General features: G+C 41.6%; 1 protein-coding gene across 2 annotated transcripts in view; it reads right to left on the minus strand.

The window, feature by feature from the left end:
* Nucleotides 1-397: 397 nt before the first annotated feature.
* The window catches only part of LOC124872970 (rhotekin-like), a 54582-nt gene continuing 43455 nt past the window's right edge, over nucleotides 398-11524 (minus strand). For both annotated transcript variants that reach the window (XR_007039407.1, XR_007039405.1), the window contains exons 12-13: nucleotides 3170-3262; nucleotides 398-1533 (exon numbers count right to left, since the gene is read on the minus strand). The gene's annotated coding sequence lies outside the window, so the exon portion shown is untranslated. The remainder of the gene's footprint in view (nucleotides 1534-3169; nucleotides 3263-11524) is intronic.

Here is an 11524-nt window from a genome sequence, read left to right on the forward strand (position 1 = left end):
CCCCTCCAGAAAGGTGTCACAGGTACACGGAGTCAGGCCAGGTGTAGCTTCTAGGAAGAGAAAAGAGAGAGAACATAAAGTGAAAAACTGAAATAACAGCAAATAATGCAAAATTGGAGAGTAGCGTGAGAATGTAGCAAAGAGGGTGAAAGTGGTCATTATGTCCTCCAGCAGCCTAAGCCTATAGCAGCATAACTACAGAGATAGTTTCAGTTTATTTATTTATATTGCGCTTATTTACAACAATGTCGTCTCAAGGCACCCCACAAAGGGTCCGGAACGGCGCAGGGCCGCTGGGGAGGCCAGACCAAACCACCGGGTGCCAGAGCCCGGCCACCCCAGAACGGGCCACGTGTAGGGGCACTAAGTAAAATAATAAACTGATCAACATATGCACTTCCCTTTAAGTGCAAATGTTTTATTTAAGTACATAGAGCTCAAGTTGTTTTACCTCATCCTACACCACTAAAGAACAGGATAGCAAATTTAAATCTTGTTGAACAACTAATGTGTTAATCAAGGCAACTACTGTTAGTTATGCTTAATTAACCAACATTGCTTTGTTTTTAAAACAACCCAGCAAAAAGAGGAAAAAAAATTTAAGAATAGACTTAAAAGGTGGCAGTGCAGTTACACTTTACATTCCTTAACATACAAACCACATATAAACACAGCACAGATGAACCTGGCAATTAACAGTTCCCAAGGAAACCTCAAAATGCAATAGAACTATAAATGTTGACTTTGTTCTACAAATTTCAAACATCAATACTTTGTAACAGTCTTATAATTGCACAATTAAAATTATTGCCAACTATTTGTACTATGCAAACACCCCTAAAAAAACAAAGAAAAGAAATGCGGTGGGAAGAAAAAGATGGAGAGACTCCAAGTAGATCAGTTACATTATGTTCATCTAACTCATGACAAAGCATTATGCTGTGTGTGTGTGAATTAGTTCTTACTACAAGTAACAATAAAAAAACAGAAGAGCCCAAGTCTTATTACTAATCCATTCAACTCCAGCGAAAAACATAAAAACCCCATCTGCAGTGCTGTATACAAAGTCAAGTGACAGAGAACAAACAAAAAAAGAATTGTATTGTAAATGTATTTTTGGAAATTAAAAAATGAAGGCAAAAGAAAGGTGAAAATTGATTTTTGCAATGGAAATCACAATTGCACCAATGAACGGTCTATATCAGTTATTTTCAAGTGCACTCACACCACAAGTTTGTTTTTCAGACAGTGTGCCTTTGAAGAGAGTCTTTGTCCATCAAGATTTATAAGTATCTTCTGGAAGACCTCAAAAGTGCATTTCAGTTCTGGTCAGCTCAGGTTCAAACAGTAAATGAGTCCAAACACCTGAGCACATGCCTGTGCAATGTTACCCTAACCAGAGGGAGCCACCGCACCCTCAATTAGGACACCAATGCCCTCTGGGTCATCTTCAGGTTCAGCAACTTCCTTACTGATGACATAGATCCCCATCACAGTTTGCTCCATACAACTGTTTGCCTCGCTGTCTGTATTCTAAATGAAGAAATACAAGATGAGAAAGTTAGATTTAAGAGATTTAAACACCTTTTGCTTAAAGATGCAGTAGGCAACTTTTGAAAAAAAATTTTTTTTACAAGCTTCTTTGGCTTCTCCCAGTGGTCCTGCTGTTTGCAGAAATAACTCCCGAGTCAGGACTAGTGTCTAGCAGTGTCTGTTGAGCTGAGCTTCAGGCCCCGCCCCTTTCTGGCTGAGTGCAGGTCTGGGTGTGTCTCCCACCCTGGTGGCAGCAGCCTGTTTTCTCCAGGTGGAGACAATTAAATGAATTGTTTGGAGGTATTCTCTAACATATGAGCTGCTGACTATGTGAGAGAGGTGCTGGAAAATGGACACTGCAAGACTGAGAAAGCTTGTTTCAAGGAAAGGAAGGAGCCGGTGAGCTGCAGACTGTACTTGAATATATGTAGAAACTGATACTTAATGCTTTAAATATATTTGTTTGATTTTTGGGTGTTTAATTTGGGATGTTATACTTAGCTCAAGAATAATTTCTAATCATTTAAAGGGCTAATTATTTTGATCATAGTTAAATGTGGTTTATTGGGTTTTTGCTTAACCCTTTTGTGTTTTCTTTGAGTTTAAGGTTTTTCACCTATTGTGACCACATGTGAACTTTAAAAATAAAGGAATGGAGAAAAATAAAAATTGTTTCTGGGTCATTGAGTGAAATCCAGTTTGAATCCTATTGAAGCAAGCTGCCTTTTCAAGTGGGAGAAACCTGCAGTGTAAGCCCAAAAAAGTGGGAACCACTTGACAGTGTCAATCATGCTCATATAAGCCCTACACTACAGCCCTCCCTCCACAGCTCCTCTCCCACATCAGAGCCTGCTGTGAACAAGAAGGCTAATAAGCTGGGCCACTAATAACTGTGGACAAACAGCTATGGTACATTCACTGGTAGGTTTTTTTCTCCTCCATCAGCACAGCTGCAGTACATCAGCAATCTGGAGCTTTTGTGGGGCGGGTGGGATCCATAAACCCCTCTGATTGGTGTACGTGAACTGCATTGGCTCTGAGTGGTTGTCAAACCATTGTATTTCTTTCAAAAAGTTACCCACTGCAGCTTTAAACCGTTGTTTTTATGTTTATTGGGAAATTACACACATCTAAACTTTGTTATTAGGTACTTTAATCCATAAATTATAGAATAGACATCTCAAGTAAATACAATTTCAAGTATCCCTTAAATAAACACAAAACCACAAAAAAAAAGTTACCATATTTGAGATGCTAAAATTAAAATTGTATTGAAATGTTAGTACTAACGACCTCTAAAAAAGTTTTTCAGCATTTATACTTAGAAATGCTGATGACCAGGGTGCTCTGAGTTGAAGATTTGACGGTTTAATGTTAGCACAGATTCAAAAGTATTAAGTGCCTTGATGTATGTTTGATGCGTTTGTGTTTGTGGATCAAATGTAACTGTGAATACACTTCTTCCTTTTAACACCAATCCATAAATTCTTTTTTTTTGTCAAGACTAATACAATTTTGGCATTCAAAACACATCTCCTTACATACCAGGTTTCTGATTAAAATTCTACTATTTGCACTTAAAGCTATGTCACAATTTGTATAACATTTTGACAGTTAACATGTTACAATGGCTCACCAAGTATTTCTTTATTAATTTCTTGCAGTCTTCATTTAGGTAGGTGCACAGGGATTGCAAGATGCATGCTCGCCTGGTGTGTAAGGTGTCATGCTGGAAAGGAGGAGATTTAATGAGCCAAAACCTTGCCCTTTAGAAGCTAGGGTAATCAGTTAAACATGCAAAAATCAAGTTAGGTTAAAAATTAGGCTATTGATGTACCATTTGTTAAGAACCAGAGACAAAATGGCAAACTTGATATTACAATTATTTTGCTGGCCATTATAATGATCTCCATTTATGAAAAGCCTACTATATAAAGCCTACTACTACCACATACATGTCATTTGAAAAAAAAAAAAAAAAACAACAATCTTCAAGTGTTTTTTTATTGGCACACTATGCATTTCAGTTAAACAATAGAGCCATCATAAAAAATTATGCTTGTAAACACCATGTATAAAAGGGGAGGTTCAGACAAAGGGTTGGTCTTTTGGGGTGTTACTATGGTAGAAAAACAGACAAAACCATTTTACAAAAACAATTCAACAATAAAAATCCTTCTTCAAAAATAATTCTAACTGTGTTGCAAATGTATATCAGTTATGACCTTATAGATTACAAATCAAATGAATTTAGGTTTATATTTATGAGGTATATTGATGAGGTATATGCAAATCTTTATGCTGAGCAACTGGTTATTAGTTATTTATTGTAATGTTGTATTGTAATGTTTTAATTGTGTAACAATTCTTAACCTCTGTGTGTGTGTGTGTGTGTGTGCAGGCTTCGCGCATACGCAATTAATTTGAATGGCAAGGCAAGGTGTTATGGAGCTAAATTGGGGCCATAAAGTTTGTTCAAAGGAAAAAAATTTGAACCTGTGTGTGAACCTTCTCATTCAAATAGTTTTCTTTATTTTCATGACTATGAATATTGTAGCTTCACACTGAAGGCGTCAAAACTATGAATTAACACATGTGGAATTATATACTGAACAAAAAAGTGTGAAACAACTGAAAATATGTCTTATATTCTAGGTTCTTCAAAGTAGCCACCTTTTGCTGTGATTACTGCTCCGCACACTCTTGGCATTCTGTTGATGAGCTTCAAGAGGTAGTCACCTGAAATGGTTTTCCAACAGTCTTGAAGGAGTTCCCAGAGATGCTTAGCAATTGTTGGCTCTTTTGCCTTCAATCTGCGGTCCAGCTCACCCCAAACCATCTCGATTGGGTTCAGGTCCGGTGACGGTGGAGGCCAGGTCATCTGGTGCAGCACCCATCACTCTCCTTCTTGGTCAAATAGCCCTTACACAGCCTGGAGGTGTGTTTGGGGTCATTGTCCTGTTGAAAAATAAATGATGGTCCAACTAAACGCAAACCGGATGGAATAGCATGCTGCTGCAAGATGCTGTGGTAGCCATGCTGGTTCAGTATGCCTTCAATTTTGAATAAATCCCCAACAGTGTCACCAGCAAATCACCCCCACACCATCACACCTCCTTCTCCATGCTTCACGGTGAGAACCAGGCATGTAGAGTCCATCCGTTCACCTCTTCTGCGCCGCACAAAGACACGGTGGTTGGAACCTAAGATCTCAAACTTGGACTCGTCAGACCAAAGCACAGATTTCCACTGGTCTAATGTCCATTCCTTGTGTTCTTTAGCCCAAACAAATATATTCTGCTGTCCTCAGCAGTGGTTTCCTAGCAGCTATTTTACCATGAAGTCCTGATTCACACAGTCTCCTCTTAACAGTTGTTCTAGAGATGTGTCTGCTGCTAGAACTCTGTGTGGCATTGACCTGTTCTCTAATCTGAGCTGCTGTTAGCCTGCGATTTCTGAGGCTGGTGACTCGGATGAACTTATCATCTGCAGCAGAGGTGACTCTTGGTATTTCCTGGGGCGGTCCTCATGTGAGCCAGTTTCTTTGTAGCACTTGATGGTCTCTGCGACTGCACTTGGGGACACTTTCAAAGTTTTCCCAATTGTTCGGACTGACTGACCTTCATTTCTTAAAGTAATGATGGCCACTCGTCTTTCTTTACTTAGCTGCTTTTTTCTTGCCATAATACAAATTCTAACAGTCCATTCAGTAGGACTATCAGCTGTGTACTGTATCCACCTCCTGCACAACACAACTGATGGTCCCAAACCCATTTATAAGGCTTGAAATCCCACTTATTAAACCTGACAGGGCACACCTGTGAAGTGAAAACCATTTCAGGTGACTACCTCTTGAAGCTCATCAACAGAATGCCAAGAGTTTGCGGAGCAGTAATCAAAGCAAAAGGTGGTTACTTTGAAGAACCTAGATTATAAGACATATCTTCAGTTGTTTCACACTTTTTTGTTCAGTATATAATTCCACATGTGTTAATTCATAGTTTTGATGCCTTCAGTGTGAAGCTACAATATTCATAGTGGCTCAATAATATTTAGATCTGGTGACTGTGCAGGCCATGGGAGATGTTCAACTTCACTTTCATGTTCATCAAACCAATCTTTCACCAGTTCAGGATACAATGTTTGAACCATTGGATGCACATGGTCCTCAAGAATGGTTCGGTAGTCCTTGGCAGTGACTCGCCCATCTACCACAAGTATTGGGCCAAGGGAATGCCATGATATGGCAGCCCAAACCATCACTAATCCACCACCATGCTTCACTCTGGGCATGCAACAGTCTGGGTGGTACGCTTCTTTGGGGCTCCTCCACACCGTAACTCTCCCGGATGTGGGGAAAACAGTAAAGGTGGACTCATCAGAGAACAATACATGTTTCACATTGTCCACAGCCCAAGATTTGCGCTCCTTGCACCATTGAAACCGACGTTTGGCATTGGCATGAGTGACCAAAGGTTTGGCTATAGCAGCCCGGCCGTGTATATTGACCCTGTGGAGCTCCCGACGGACAATTCTGGTGGAAACAGGAGAGTTGAGGTGCACATTTAATTCTGCCGTGATTTGGGCAGCCTTGGTTTTATGTTTTTTGGATACAATCCGGGTTAGCACCCGAACATCCCTTTCAGACAGCTTCCTCTTGCATCCACAGTTAATCCTGTTGGATGTGGTTCGTCCTTCTTGGCGGTATGCTGACATTACCCTGGATACTGTGGCTCTTGATACATCACAAAGACTTGCTGTCTTGGTCACAGATGTGCCAGCAAGATGTGCACCAACAATTTGTCCTTTTTTGAACTCTGGTATGTCACCCATAATGTTGTGTGCATTTCAATACTTTGAGCAAAACTGTGCTCTTACCCTGCTAATTGTACCTTCACACTCTGTTCTTACTGGTGCAATGTGCAATCAATGAAGACTGGCTACCAGGCTGGTCCAATTTAGCCATGAAACCTCCCACACTAAAATGACAGGTGTTTCAGTTTCATTGTCCAACCCCTGTATATATATATATATATATATATATATATAGTTTTTAATAAGTGCCACTGTTTGTTTTTGTCTTCATTGTCAGCTCAGCTGGCCGCCCTGCAGCTCATGTTCATTTGTTACAGATCAGCTGTTCGCCAGCACACAGCAGAGCTGATCTGCCTGACTGGAGCAGAGGAGAGGTTTGTCCGAGCTAACGCACCCTGTTGGCGGTCAGACCTCTCAGAATTCCTCCGGTCCTTGGTCCCCAGAAGCGATCACACTCTAACACTGACTCTTAAAGGAACGACTCTCAAACAGTTTCTAACTTTTAGCTCCTTTAATCTAAATTAGGCAGAGGAATGATTACAGAAATCAGCACCGAGGCTCGTCTTTTACCGTCGCGTCTGTGAAAGGATGACAAAGAGCCCCGATAGAAGGTCACATATAGTTTTATATCTGGCACTCCAATGCAATGGATGTTCCCTCCCTCAGTGTTTATCAGTAGACTATGTGTCACCATTGTGGTGTCTATCTGGTAGGTTGTGTAGTAGTGGGTGTCCATCCTTAATCTAAGTGTGCTGCTGCATTCTAATCAAACCAGTTACAACCTGCTCCACCATCAAACCATTTTTCGCCTCATTTGTGTGCTTTTGCCCACTTCACATTCCGTGTGAACTCTGCGTTGGCATTCGGCAACAAGCGGCAACGCTTCGCCGCATCATCAAATAGGAGGAGCTTCCATCTGCTGCTTCCTGGTTTCAACTGAACATGCTGGACATGGATTTCACGTATAATCACGGTGTTTTACCTGTGAAGAGCCGACAAACGCCGCCGACATCAATGTCCCTGGGTTCACCAGATTCTTCAGGGACGGGAACAGTTCAGAGATAACCACCACCTACTCCAGGAGCTGCGTCTGGATGATGGTCGATTTCAGCGGTACTTCCGTCTATCCAGGACCCAGTTCGAAGATCTGCTGCCCCGCGTTGGGAGATGAATCGGCCTCCGGGACGCCAACTACCGGCGACCGCAGTGAAGCCAGCCCGAAGCCGGACACCGGACACTCAAGCTCCGCAGAGCCAGCGGCATCCAGCCCACGGCCGATCCGAGTCAGGCACCCAGATTTTGGCTAGCTGCTCTCTGTTGCTCCCTCTTCTGACGCGCGGTGGTTCACTATGGACCGTCAATAAGTTTCCGTACCAAACAATTGTGGAAAATCTTAGTGTCTGAATCGGATCAACCGTGAGCTAGATGCCACTAACTCCGCGGAGCTTGAACATCCAACTTCAAACTAACTTCACCACGGTTTACCGGCACTGTATCCCCGCTGCTGAACGCCTGTCCATCTGTCTTCGGTGAGTAAATAAATCTCAGCTCAGTAAAAAAAACAGCCGATTTTTAATGTCCACATCTCCTAAATTTAAGATATTTGTGCCTAAACATAACCAGGCCAGGTCCTTTCTGTACTTGTCTCGGTAAAAGTAATTAGTTGAGTCATGCAACTCTGGCTTGCCGCACACCGCCACTATGATCTGGTCCTCCATCATTGACAACTGCTTCTTCTCCGCTTTGGTTCTTCACCCTACGTCACAGCCACATCCAGTCCCTGATTGGTTGACGCGACGCGAATTTAGGAAAAAGTTCAGATTTTTCAACTCGTCCATCGCGCCGCTCCCGCTTCGCTTGCCGCGCCTTTCGCACCGCACCGTGCCGCTCCGCTCCTGAACGCGCCTCTACACAGGGATAACATGTAAATTGGCCGCTCCTTTCGCAAAAATCGCGTTTGGTGTGAACGCACCTTTAGATTTCCAGTACAAGACAGACTCCTGTCATCTGCAGAAATACTCAGATGATTCTGCAGTCGTGGGGTGGATCAGAGATGGACAAGAAGCTGAGTACAGGAAGGTGGTGGACCGCTTTGTGGCATGTGTGGAAACAATCATCTCATGTTGAACGTGACTAAAACAAAAGAGATGATTGTAGATTTTAAGAGAAACAGGAATAAGTCAAAAACTATTTCTATCATGGGGGAAGAAGTGGAGGTGGTGGAGGAGTATAAATACCTCGATGTTCACCTTGACAACAGACTAGAGTGGAGATGTAACTGTGAAGCCATCTACAAGAAGGGACAGAGCAGACTGTACTTCTTGAGGAAGCTTAGGTCCTTTGGTGTTTGCAGCAAGATGCTGCATATCTTCTATAAGTCTGTTGTGGAGAGTGTGATCTCTTCTGCCATCATCTGCTGGGGAAGCAGCATCAGAGCCAGAGACGTAAAAAAGCTCAACAAGCTGATAAAAAAGGCTGGCTCTGTTCTGGGGACTCCTCTGGAACCTCTGGAGATCATTGTGGAAAGACGGATTCTTCATAAAACGAAGAACATTATGGAGAACCCTGAGCATCCTCTTCATCAGACTGTCCTACAACAACAGAGTGTCTTCAGTCAGAGGCTTCTTCAGATCTGTTGTAAGACGGAGCGCTACAGGAGATCCTTCCTGCCCACAGCCATCAGCATCTACAACGGCTCTTTGAGGAAACCTTCATAATATGAGCTATAACAACATTTAATTTCCCTTTGGGATTAATAAAGTATTTTTGAATTGAATTGAATTATGCTTTATATCATTATGGTATAAGTGGGAAAAACTGCTATGAGTCATATAAATAAAGGTTATCCCTAACTGGTTGATATGGCATAGTTTAGTCAGGCATAGTGGTCCAGAAAAATATCGGCGCCCCAGAAACTGTCGCCTTTTGCGTACTTGATGTCGCGCTCGGTGGGCCGGTGATTCAGCTCGTGGGCCAGTGGTTCACGGGCTGAAGTGGACCACTGGCCCTGTGCCCTGCGTCTGTGAAAGGCGGCTATTCAATTCAATTCAGTTTATTTATATAGCGCCACTTCACAACACATGTCGTCTCAAGGCACTTCACAAAAGTCAGGTACATACATTCCAATTATCCTAACCATTGAACAGTGCAGTCAGATTCAGTTATTTATTCAAATTGGATAAAAAAAAATTCTGTCTAAGGGAACCCAGCAGATTGCATCCAGTCAGTGACTTGCAGCATTCACTCCTCCCGGATTATTTATTATTAAAAACTAAACAGTCCACCGGGGATTTCCCCGGTTGTCCCGTATGCCAGTTTGATCCTGGCTGAGTCCTTTCACTAAATGAAGACCAAACACGTTTTAATCAAAAATGCACCAGAAACCGAAACCCGAGTCCAGTCCATGTGAAAACAATTCCAGGCTTAATTATGCAAGGATATTCGGAAAATACCGGCTCGTTTTGCATCTGGTTTCATACCGCCGCTTAGTCTGGCGGTTCTTTTGCTTTATGTTGAGAGCATGGGAAATCTCCAACACGGACTTAAAATGCTGTGCAAATCTGTCAAGATCATATCTTCTCCTCTAAGATGCGTGTCGTGTATTCACGTAAGCTGCTTCTATCGGTGAAGCATGTTATCTTTCAAAACCAATCACCAATATATAGAACATTGATGATGTATTACAGATAATTCCAGTTCCCACGGTCCCTGAATGCAAAAGCTGGGAATATGTTGTTCAGCCGCTGTGTTGAGCTGTGTTGAGTCATGATTCCGCACCCCCATGATCTGAGGCCCCGCCCCCCCACGCCAAAACAGGGCCAAAAGTTTGAAGCCGAAAAAAAAAAAAATAAAGTTCGAAAAAAAAACTTGAATCTGAAAAGTAGTTTTGAACTTTTTTTTTCCAGTTTCACATCTGGTTTTTTTTTCAGTTGCAAAACAATTTTTTCAGTTTTCACATTTTTTGGGGGGGGAGGTTCAAAATAATTTTTCACGTAAAATTTTTTTTCTTTTGAACAAACTTATTTTTCAGGTTTAAATTTTTTTCGTTTGAACAAACTTTTATTTTTCAGGTTAAAATTTTTTTCGTTTGAACAAACTTTTATTTTTCAGGTTCAAATTTTCTTCGTTTAAACAAACTTTTATTTTTCAGGTTCAAATTTTCTTCGTTTGAACAAACTTTATGGTCCCAATTTAGCTCCATAATGTGTCCAGCTCTGACTGGATAACCGCGGAGCTGCTCGAAAGCGCGTTTTAACAGGAGATGAGCCCACGACAGCACCAGCTTCTCGCTGAGAAACTAGTAAATGTGCTCTCACATTAGAGTCGGCAAAAGTCTGTAATAAGATCTGATAAAGTGGCTAGATTTGTCGCTAGTCGCTTCTTTAAAAAAAAACTCACAAGAGGTTTGAAAAGTCGCTAAATATAGTGACAAAGTCAGCAAGTTGGCAGCTCTGAGATGGAGTAATTATAAAACTGGTATTCGACGGTGCCCAGTAGTATTATCAATTGTAATATGACAACTTACATATTTGAAGTAAAAAAAAATAAGCTGTAAACCCAAGCAATACATTCCCTTAGATATTTCCACTTTCCTGCACAGCAGAGGATAAGGCAGACGGCAAAATTCACCATACACACTTGTCAATCGTCCCGCTTCTTTGCATCCGGGCACTTTGAACATACGCATTAGACCTTAGTTCGTCTTTTTCTTCCTATATTGGCGGTTAGCAAAGGCGTTGAGGTGTGCATTACTGCCACCATCTGGTATGGAGTGGGGTTCGTCATCAGATTTAGAGTTGGTTTAAAGTAGTTACCCTTCATTGGATTGAAGAATGCTAATGTAGTTCATTTAACGTTTCATTGTTTTACGTTAAACCAACAAGAGACAATAAGGGAAAAACATAAACACAATATATATATGTAAAATGAACAAATGACTATTTAACCAATCAAACAGGTGCTTTATTTAATTTTTTTGAGTGTAGGTTTTGGTGTGCCTATGCAAACAGGATGCTTAGTTTCAAGTTCTTAGTTGACAGACGTGACACTCTGTGTGGTCTTCTGCTACTGTAGGCCATCTGCTTCAAGGTTCAATGTCTTGTGCGCTCAGATATGATGTTCTGCATATCTTAGTTGCAACAGGTAGTTATTTGAACAGGAAGACGTTGAACACACC

The sequence above is a fragment of the Girardinichthys multiradiatus genome, chromosome 8 (genome assembly GCF_021462225.1).
Source record: "Girardinichthys multiradiatus isolate DD_20200921_A chromosome 8, DD_fGirMul_XY1, whole genome shotgun sequence".
Taxonomy (NCBI): Eukaryota; Metazoa; Chordata; class Actinopteri; order Cyprinodontiformes; family Goodeidae; genus Girardinichthys; species Girardinichthys multiradiatus.